The 11,163-nt window shown below is 48.2% G+C and overlaps 1 long non-coding RNA gene across 1 annotated transcript in view; it reads right to left on the bottom strand.

Moving 5' to 3' along the window:
- Nucleotides 1-325: 325 nt before the first annotated feature.
- LOC135271667 (uncharacterized) overlaps nt 326-11,163 on the bottom strand; it is a 44,808-nt gene continuing 33,970 nt past the window's right edge. Inside the window, exon 4 of the long non-coding RNA XR_010339814.1 lies at nt 326-1,057. This is a non-coding gene — a long non-coding RNA (uncharacterized LOC135271667). The remainder of the gene's footprint in view (nt 1,058-11,163) is intronic.

Below are 11,163 nucleotides of genomic sequence, written 5' to 3'. Positions count from 1 at the left end.
TCTGCTGAGTTACCAATGACCAGGATGAAATACAGCACCACCCCCGCAACAGTGCCAGCTCTCTTTCCTTGAGCATCTCCTCTGTGTCCAGGGGATGAGGCTGGATGCATGTATTTCTTAGAAATACTCAGGCATACTCTTGGGTGTATAATGTTATTCCCATTTCATAGATGTGAAAACTGAGACCAGGATAGAAAAATAGCTGGATTAAGGTCACACCACTAGGAGACTGGACCTACTTTTTGGTCTGCTTAGCAAACTTTCCTATCATCAAAAGTATTAAAAGATAGTTTTCCAAAAACAGGTGAGATCATGACTCTGATATTTTAACACGTGTTGAAGATTTTATTTGACTTAATGAGGGAACCAGACAGATGTTACAGAGGAGAAGTCTGAAAAGCAGAAATTTATAGGAAGTAGGAAAGTGGAAATGAATTTACAAATAGACCGAAACTGGCTTTCTTCTTAGGGAAGAGGGCAGTCAATTGAACCACTGGACAGGATTTATTTGCATGTCTATAGACAAGAATTATTTTGCATTGCTATCAGTTCTGTACAACTTACAGAGCCATAAAATAGCTCAAAGACCCTGAAAGGCTAAAATCAGATAATGTGCAAAGATAGGCTTGAAACAACCTCGTTTTCCATTGGCGACACCTAGTGATCTTTTTTGCTTATTCCAAATTTCCTTATGGGGCAAGTCCTTGGCCAGACCTAGGTGATCCTGGTAACTCACGGAGCAAATCATCTCTGCTGATGTGGTCAGGCTAAGGCTGCCAGCCACGTGGAGGAAAGAGAAGGGCAGATCCCCAGCGTTACTGAGCATCTACCACACGTCAGGCACTGCTTCAAACACTTGGCACATGCTAATTCATTTAATCCTCACAGTAACCTATAAGAAAGGCTTCATTGATGTTCCATCTTATGGATGAGGATGAGAGTATCAGGCCAGCTAAGGAACTTGTCCAAAGTCACACTCAAAGCCAGACGCAAACACAGGAGTCAGAGGCCAGAGTCATCGCTTGAAGCTCTGTGCCATCCTGTCTTACAGAACAACCTGGAAAGAAAAGCAGAGTGAAATAATGATGGGCAATGACAGAGCGAGAATGCAGATGGGGTTGGGGGTTGGGTTCTAGCCCCTATGGCTCTGGAACCTTTAGAAGGTTCTAGAAGGTTCTAGCACCCTTCCTCCCTTGGATTCCTCAAGCAACCTCAGCATCCTTTTCTAGGTACCAACAACAATAATCCTGCATCCTTTTATTGCTTAAGCTCCTTTGAGTTGTACCTTTTTTTCATAAAGAATCTTGACTTACGCATCTATTAAGTGACAGAACTGAGTTTCAAACCTTCATGTGCCTAAAAATGCATAGCTGCATTGCTCCGTTTTTCTCACCTGGAAATGGGACCATTCTAGTACCCACCCTGCTGGATTGTTGTGACAGTTGGGTACATTGATTCAGCAAAGCTCTGAAAAGAATGCCTGGCAGCTAAAGGTGCTCAGCGTTGTTACCAGGTTCTCAAGTTAGTATTACCATCAGCTCCATTTTGCAGATTGGTACACTGGGACAAAAAAAAGTCATCAATTTGTCCAAGATCACTCCCCTGCCACCATTGATTAGCAAATGGCAGAGCCAGAAATTGAAACCAGGCAGTGATCAGAGCCTGTCGGCTTCACCTCGACCCTGGGAGGGCCCTCAAGAAGACATCTGGCCCCTCTCCTTCTGTCCAGAGCTGAGTGAGTGTTCCGGGAGCCTGGGCCAGGCTTCCAGGCCAGGAGGACTCCCAGAGCTGGAGCTGGCTCCTTTCCCGCTTGCCTGGAGTTGAAAGAACCACAGGCAGGTGGGGCCTCCAGCTCCACACAGCAGCGGCCAGGTGAGTGCAGTGCTCTGGGGCGGTGGCTCCCACTGAGCCAGAGTCTTATGCAAATAGACCTGCTCCCATCCACCTACCCAGGTGCCCATGGAGGCGGCACCATACCTCTCTACTTGTGCTGCCTCCGCCTCGTCTTCCCTGCCATCTCCACCGTATGGAAGCATAAATCCAGTTAATGTGTCCAAAAAAGAAAAATCAAAATGTCAGATCTGCAGAGATGGTTCAATTGAAGGAATATTGATTGTCACAGAGAATATTCTCACTTTATTCACCTACTTAGTCTGCTCCCCTAGGCGCATATGAATTCATCAAATATTGTCACAGCGTGTAATCACGTTCGTTCCCGCATTGTTGTGATTGCTGGGGCTTTGGTCCTGCTCACCACGCCTGTCCCAGGTAGGGTAAGGGCAGGGGAGTGTGGGGAGGGAGAGGAGGAGGTCGTTGTTATGGTTTGGATGTTTATCTTCTGCAAATCTCGTGTTGAAATGTGATCCACGATGTTGAAGGTGGAACCTGATGGAAGGTGTTCAGGTCGTGGGGGCAGATGCCTCCTGAATGACTTGGTGCCCTCCATTAGTTCACAGGAGAGCTGGTTGTTTAAAGGGCTCCTCCCTCTCTCTTGTTCCCCTCTCAACATGAGACATGCCTGCTCCAACTTGGCCTTCCATCATGAGTAAATGCTTCCTGAGGCCTCATCAGAAGCCAAGTCGATGCTGGTGCCATGCTTCCAGCTTGCAGAATGGTGAGCCAAGTGAACCTCTTTATAAATTATCCCGCCTCAGGTATTCCTTTATAGCAACAGAAAATAGACCAACACAGTGGCCAAGGCATCGCGTCATGGCATTTTACCCAGGACAAGACACTTTGCCATATAGCATCTGAACTGATCTTCAACACCACCACGTGGGGGAATCAGGGAGGAGTTATTCCTGCTCTTCCAGGTTAGATCCACGGAGTTAAGCAACTCATCCAAGATCATGCTGCTAATAAGCTAGAATTTGAACCCTGGTTTTCCAACTTCAAATTTGAGACCCGTTTCACTCCATCTGCCCTTTGCTGCAAATGGTGGCTCTGATCCAGACAGGGCTGGAGATGGGTGGGGTCCTCTTGGCTTCTGCATGGTTCTGTCCGCACTGTGGAACATGAGTCCACTCTCTGTCCAGCCCTGGACACAGACTCAAGGAGATGCCCCATGGCTCTCAATGCACATATTAACATGGAAAAGCAGGAGACATGGCTTTTTGAGACTAACAACTGGAATTGTCAGAATGCCACACTGGAGACTTAACCCACGACCCTTTTGAAGCTGTTTATTGAGTTGCCATGACACCAGAACAAGGTAAAACCTGAAGACCCTGAGAAAGTAGCACAAAACATCACAGAGAGCATCTTAGTCCACTGAGACCTGCATCTTTTTCTTTTCTTTTCTTTTCTTTTTTTCTTTTTTTTTTTTTTTTTAGACAGAGTCTTACTCCTTTGTCCAGGCTGGAGTGCAGTGGTGTAATCTCAGCCCACTGCAACCTCCACCTCCCGGGTTCAAGAGATCCTCCTGCCTCAGCCTCCCAAGTAGCTGGTACTACAGGCATGCGCACCACACTCAGCTAATTCTTTTTTTTGTATTTTTAGTAGAGATGGGGTTTCGCCATGTTGGCCGGACTGGTCTTGAACTCCTGACCTCAGGTAATCCACCCACCTCAGCCTCCCAAAATGCTGGGATTACAGGCATGTGCCACCATGCCCGGCCTGAGACTCCCATTTCTGATACACCAACCAAAAAGAGGGGTCGGGCAGACAAAGCCCCCGAATGCGCTTGCACCATAAGTTGCAGGGTCTCTCCAGACACCTTCTGGGAAAGCAGGACCCTAGAGTATTTGGACCAGCCTTTCTTACGGTGTGTTCCAAGGAACAAGTACTCTGAAGGTCTGAAAAGATTTCACAGTCAAATACATTTGGAGAACTTTGGGTTAATTAAAATTAAACAGATTATTTTGATCCAGGGTTTCTGGGAACCTCCATCATCTTGGTTATAATAAGAACAACCCACGTTGACTGTAGCCCAGTATGCCCCACACCATTCAAATACTAACTCATTTCAGCACTGCTATCCCCATTTTACAGCTGAGTAAGCCAAGACACAGAAAGTGACCTGGCTGAGGCCAGGTGTTCTTGCATGATGGGACGAGATGAGAAAGCTAGAATCAGCAGCGACTCTGAGGCAGGTAGACAACACAATACTTCCCAACCTTCCTCAACTCTGGATCTGCCCCATCCTTTGTTCTGTCCCAGAGCATCTCCTGGGACTCAGGTTCTGTGGAATACTTAAGAACTCTGGTTTAAACAGCTTCCCTGACTGGCTGGCTCAGGTAGCTCTCAGAGTTCCATTCAACTGCACACCTAGGAGCAAATGCAATTTGATCTGGTCCCTGCCTCTTTCTTCTTCCCCAGGGAAGCTCCTGGGCTGTCAGGGGCCTAAATCCAAAGGCAGGAGCCCCTGAGGAGAATCCCTGAGGAATAGCGCTTCCACCTCTCTATCCTCTTCCATAGGCCACCTTGAAGCTGGAATGTTCCCACGCTCTTCCTCCTCATCACGCTCCTCGCTGGACACCAGTTCTGGAAACTTCCAGCCAGAAGCAGAAAGGACGGTTCCAGTGGTTAGACTCGGCCCAGAGGAATAGAGATGCTAATCACTTTAGCAGCTGCCCCTCTGTCCCCACCTGGGGCTCAGCCACACCCACCCGTAATTTCTGACTCGACGTGATGCTTTGGCTGGAGTCCTCCACAGATGCATGGAGTGGGGGATTTTATTCCCAGGAGTCTTTGCCAGGAGCTCATCCCTGGGAGGGAGAGGGGAAATGTGGCCTCAGTAGAAGAATATCAATAGGAAACCATGGTGAGAAGACATAGTTGGCCAGAGCTGGGGATGGAGTAATTAATTCTACTTAAGTAAAACATTACCAATAATTAAACGTACTAATTAAGAAAAATTGGATCAGCTGTTGTCAGTGTGGCACAGAAGCAGGCGCTCCATTGACACATTCCTGGGGCAGCTTCCCGCTGGGAGCGGATGGGACTAGATGAAGCCCACATGATCACCTTGGGGCCCAGGAGAAACCAGAGGAGCTGTGAGCTGGAAAGGCCTCTGTGAGAGGAAGCCACAGGCTTAGGGACATATCTGGTAAGGTGACAAGTCCAGGAGGCCGGGGAAGACTCCACGAGAAGGATCCAGAGCCTGGCCCCAGTATGTCTACCTGTACGAAGCCCAGGAAGTCTGTGCCAGATGGGGACAGCAGACAGCAGCTCTCAGGCGGTAGAAGGGCAGGTGAGATGCTTAAAAGAGATGGATCCCAGTGGTAAGTTCAGGGATAGGAGACAGGACAGGCAGAGAGGACAGATCAGGACTTAGGCAAGGACAGGCATCTGTTGTTCGGCAAGTGAGTCTTCAGTGGTCATAACTCAGGTGATGTCAGCAGGCAGCAAAGTGTCACAGCAGGAGCCAGAACTGGAAGACAGATGCACGTGCTAAGGGAGGGTTCCTCAGCCTTGGCACTATGGACATTTGGAGTCAGACAATTCTTTGTGGTGGGGGAGGGCAGGGGCCTGTCCCAGGCATTAAAGGATATTTAGCAGCATCCCTGGCCTCTATCCACTAGATGCCAAAATTATCCCCCAATTATCACAATCAAAAATGTCTGCAGACATTGCTAAATGTCTCCTCGGAGGCAAAATCACCCCCAGATGAAAACCACTGAGCTGATTTTTTTCTTTTTTAACCAGTAACTTTACGCCACAAAGGTTTACTGCTTACTCCTCTGAAGAGACTTACTCTTCAATGGGTTTTACTCCATACAGTCATTCAGGCCCCAGGCTTCCTCCCACTCATGGCTCACTGACCACGCCCCCCCCCACCAGCTTGAGGGTTCTCCACTGGATCATTCACATCCAGCTGACCAATGAGCTCAGGGACAGTGTGGAGAGATTTAGGCGCCAGGCCTGGAAGTGACTGATATCACTTCTGTCTATAGGCCCCACTTAACTGCGAAGGGTGAACCTGGCCCAGCAGTGGGCAAGGAGGGAGCCCTGGATATGACGGACAGCTATCCCCATGTCATGTCAGCTTTCGGTCCTGGCCCTGACTCTGCCATGGATGGCTCCCCTCACCTGGGCCAGTCCCTCCTCCAGGCCTCAGTTTCCTTCTCTTCAAAGGCCCCTTCCATAAACAAAAGATGGTCTATCCATTCAATGGAATATTACTCAACAAAAACAAACAGAATGAAGCACTGATGCAGGCTACGACATGGATGAACCTCAAAAACAAGCCGTGTGAAAGAAGCCAGACACAAAAATATTTTACGATTCCATTTATATGAAATATCCAGGGTAGGCAAATCCACAGAGACAGAAAAACAGATTCGTGATTGTCAGGGGCCAGGAAAAAGGAGAGCAGGGGGTGACTGCCTCATGAGTCCAAGGTTCCCTTAGGGTGCTTTAAAATATTTTAGAACTACATAGAGGTGATGAGTGTACTAAATGCTGCTGAACTGGACACTTTAAAATGGCTACTTTTATGTTATGAGAATTTTACCTCATCTAAAAAAAAATTTTAAGGACCTTCCACCTGTAACCTTCAGTGAATGCTGAAGATCCAGGCAGTTCAGGAACCAGGCTAGGGCACCCAAAAGTAGGAAAATGGGGTTCTGTTTTCCCCAGAGACATACCCCAAATAAATAGTCCCCACTCTGCCTTTGAGTCAACGCAATATAAGTGAGCTTCATAAACTATAAAGCTCTCTATAAATGTAAGCAGACATTATTACTGGGGCACTATGTAGGATCTCATTGTTATTCCGAATGCAGCCAGGGCAGGACTGGACATAAGGGAGTGAGCTGCATAAATGCGTGTGTATTAAGGGCAAGCCAGCACAGGGGTTCTAAATGCAGTGGCCCGAAACAGCCATTACTATTTAGGATGATGTAAATTAATAATGAAGCTGCTATTTCTTGCTTCCTGGGCGCCCAACACTGCACAAGACACCTTCCGTGCATCTGCTCAGTTAATCTTTTCTGCAGTCCTGAAAGGTAGTGGGATTAGAACTGTTTTAAGATGAGAAACAGCAAAGTGAAAGGTTAAATAACTTGCTATATGAGTTATCTATTGCTAGGGAACAAGTTATCCCAAAACTTAAACTGTGGCTTAAAACACACTTATCTCACACTTTCTGTGGGCCAGGAATCTGGGCATGGCTCACCTGTCTTCTGTCTCAGGGTCTCTCATAGGCTGCAGTTGAGGGGCTGGGGTCTCATCTGAAGGTTCAGCTGGGGAAAGATCCACATCCACTCTCATGTGGTTGTTGTGATTCAGTTCCTTAAGGGACTGAGTGTCTTAGATCCTAACTGGCTGGTGGCTGGAGCCCACTCTCAGTTTATTGCCACCTGAGCCTCTCCAACATGGCAGCTTCCTTCATGAAAGTGGCAAGCCGAGAAGGCACTAGAATCTAACAAGACAGGTTGTCATCTGATGCAGCCTATCATGGAAGAGCATCCCCCACCTTTACTGTCTTCTATTAACTGGAAGCAAGTCACTAAGTCCAGCCCACACTCTAGGGGAGGGGACTAATACAAGGGCATGAGCATCAGGAGGTGGGACTCAGGGAGGGGGACCATCTCAGAGTCTTCCCACCATGCTTGCCCAAGGTCTGTGGGTGCTAGAGAGCCAAGCTACATGTGCCCTGGCTTTGTAGAGGAGGCTCAAGCCCATATCATTGCACTGCACTTTCTCCATGTTCTTCAAGGGTAGGCAGCGTGTGGGAGAAGGCAAAGATGGAGAGAGAAAGAGAGAGATCCTTCTATAGAACAAAAAGATGCACTAAGCTCTTCCTGACCAGGCTACACTGATGAGGCTGTTCCTGCAGGACACAGCCCAGAGCTAAGGCTGCCCCCGATATTAATGGAGTCCTCATTAGAGGCATGAGCAGGGCTGCATTTTAATTGCCTGGCAGAGCCCTGAGCACCTAAAGGGGAGACTTTCCACGTCCTCCTCATCATGACTATTAATAGGCTGGAAACATTCAGGGCTGCTCAAGCCCAGGGTTGGCAGCCCCCACTCCCACCAACACAAGCAGCTCAAGTCTTCTCCAGGCCTCTTTACATCAGCCCCACAGACCTGCGATGACCAAGGGCAGCACCTGGCCTTTCTCCCAAGGCTGGTACAGTATGTGCCTGGAACTTGGGTCTTCTGAGCATCTGGGAGACAAGATGCTCAGAAGACTCAACCTGTCATGACCCTACCTGCTCAAGGGAAGGGCCTCATCTCCTATCCCTGTCTCCCTGGCAGCCGGCACAGCATCTGACAGGTGGGCCTCAGTGGGTGAGATGAGCCAATGGCTGCCCACAGGGGTCATCTGTGCAGATGTGGTGGGATGCCCATGAGGCCAAGTTTGAGCAGGGAAAATTAGTCTTTGCCAACTTCTGATGTCCCATCTATCTTTGGGTGAGGGGGATGTTTTCAAACTCTCTAATGGCCAGAAGACCAAGGCAGAAGGGAGGACCCCTGAGATAAGTAGGCTGAATGCTTTTGTAAGTATTTTCCTTCTTGGTGCCCCAGAGATGTAACCACATAAAATGTGACCCCCCTCCCAGCACCCCCGCTTCCAATTCAGACAGGGTAGAGCTGCCATGCCTCAGTGTACCTCCGGGGCTGGAAGTTAACACTTGCCTTCTGTCTCACTCCATTTCTTTCTCTAGAGATTGCCAGGTTTTGAAACATAAAAGCCTCCATGCAACCCCCTTGCAGCCATAAAGTGGGGCCATTTGCTCTTCAGCCTCCCTTCCAAGTAAAACTCTTGAGAGATTCCAGTGTGCATTGCTTTCTCCTCACCTAGGGGTGCCTACCATCAGTGGGTCCGAAGTGAGTTCTCTGACTTCTCTCTTACTAAAACAGGGATAAAAACAATCTTAATATCAGGACCCCTCCCACCCCTGACGACATGCATGCATGTACAGGCAGCCTGACCGTTTGTGCCACGTGAGTAGTCTAGAAGGCCACCTTTCCTTCCAAGGCCTCCCTCACTTGGATGGGCTGGTAATTGTATCATTCTTATTTGCAAGGCTGGACTAAGTCTTGTAGGGCATGATCTCCAATGGCCATGGAGACCTCTTGACTCCTCCTACAGGAAAATGGGCAGCTCCTCCCCCTGAGAAGTCTTGGCCAAGCAGGGTCGGAGCCCCCACCCCCTGCCCACCTCCTCCTTATCCCCTCCTCCCCAATCACAGGTCTCCTTTCCTCCAAGTTCCAGCATGCCTCCTCCTGCCTCCCTAGGCCCAGCTTTGCTGTGCTGGGAGCAAAGAAAGCTTTATTGAATTTTTGCAAGTATTTTGCATGGCGTCTGATTTACAATTCATAACCTGGATTATACTGCAAGTTCAGCCTTCCGGGGTCGGTGTAATTTAGATCTCGGAAATATTTGCCATGCTTTCAATTCCCCTGACATCTGAGGGATTGGAAATGGATTCTGCCCCTGGAGGTTTGCTATTTGGAGGGGGCGATGGAAGCAGGTACAGCGATGAAGACAGCTCACGAAGGGGTGATGGGGAGGCAGTGAGGCGTGAAAACTGAGAGGTGGGGAAAGACAAAGTTAAACAGCAGCGGGAGGGAATGATCACACGCATGAGACAAAGGGGCAGGAGAGGGCGCGTGACCAGGGCTCCCTATTACCTGCACGCATCACCTCTGCCTGTGCGGGGACGGCCCTGGGGAGCATTAATCAAGTTAAAGATCTCAAGATGAAGCCATCTTTGATTTAGGGGGGACCCTAAAGATAAGTTCATTCTATTTGGGGTGTAGTGCTGCTGTCCACAGGAAGCGGCTCGGCAGCGTGGAGCAACCTGCCTTCCCATCCCACCTTCTGGTCCTGCCTCTTTCCCTACCTGCCCGGAAGAGGGGCAAATCCCCTAGCCTTTTTCTTTAGCCAGTCTTATATAATTCACATACCATACAGTTCACCATTTAAAGTGTGCAATTCAGGCTGGGCATGGTGGTAATCCCAGCACTTTGGGAGGCCGAGGTGGGCAGGTCACTTGAGGTCAGGAGTTTGAGACCAGTTGGCCAACATGGTGAAACCCTGTCGCTACTAAAAATATACAAAAATTAGCCGGGTGTAGTGGTGGGCACCTGTAATCCTAGCTATTCGGGAGGCTGAAGCAGGAGAATCTCTTAAACCCAGGAGCCGAAGGTTGCAGTGAGCAGAGATTGCACCACTGCACTCCAGCCTGGGTGACAGCATAAGAATCCATTTTAAAAATAAATAAATAAAAATAAATAAAATGTATAATCCAATGGCTTTTAGTATATTTACAAAGTTGTGCACACATCACCAGGATCAATTTTTGAACATTTTCATTACCCCAAATAGATAACCTCACACCCTTCGCCATCACCCCTGTACTAGTTTCCTGGGGCAGCTGTAACAAATTCATCATAAACCCGGTACCTTGAGATAACAGGAATTGGTTCTATCTGTTGTGGAGGCAGGATGTGGGCAGGACCACGCTCCCTCCAAAGGCTCCAGGGGAGAGTCCTCTATTGCCTCTTCCAGGTCCTGGTGGCTCCAGGCGCTCCTGGGCTTGGAGCTGCATCAATCCAACCTGTGCTTCTGTCTCTGCATGGCCTTCTCCCCTTTGCCTCTGAGGGCCAAATCTCTCTCAGCCTTTTTCTTATAAGGACATGTGCCCTTGGGTCCCCGTAAATCTAGCATGACTCATCTTGAGACCTTTAACTTAATCATATCTGCTATGACCCTTTAAAAAAAATAAGTCCACATTCACATGTTCTACAGGTTAGAATATAGACATGTCTCTTGGGGGAACACAATTCTACCCACTACATTGTCCTGTTGCCCCCATCTTCCCCAGCCCCTGGCAACCACTAATCTACATAGATGTGCCTATTCTGGACATCTCATATGGATGGAACCACACAATACATGGTCCTTTCTGATCGGCTTCTTTCACTTAGCACAATGTTCTCAAGGTTCATCCATGTAGTAGTATGTATCAGTATTTCATCCTTTTTGATTATTGAATAATACGGATATACCATATCATATTTGTCCATTCATCAGTTGATAGACATATGGGTTCTATCTACTTCTTCTTTGGCTATTCTGAATAACGTTGCTGTGAAAATTCATATACAACCCCTAACCACTTTTACCATTAACAAAACAGTGAGAATTTCATATTTGTCTTCCCCAAATCCCAGGGTTATGATGAGTACAGCAGGCAGCTTCTAGAATGG

Source organism: Aotus nancymaae, unplaced genomic scaffold (genome assembly GCF_030222135.1).
Source record: "Aotus nancymaae isolate 86718 unplaced genomic scaffold, 86718_ANA_hifiasm-v0.15.2.pri h1tg000089l, whole genome shotgun sequence".
Classification (NCBI taxonomy): Eukaryota; Metazoa; Chordata; class Mammalia; order Primates; family Aotidae; genus Aotus; species Aotus nancymaae.
The sequence above is the reverse complement of the archived record's forward strand: the minus strand, read 5'-3'. Positions and strand labels throughout refer to the sequence as shown.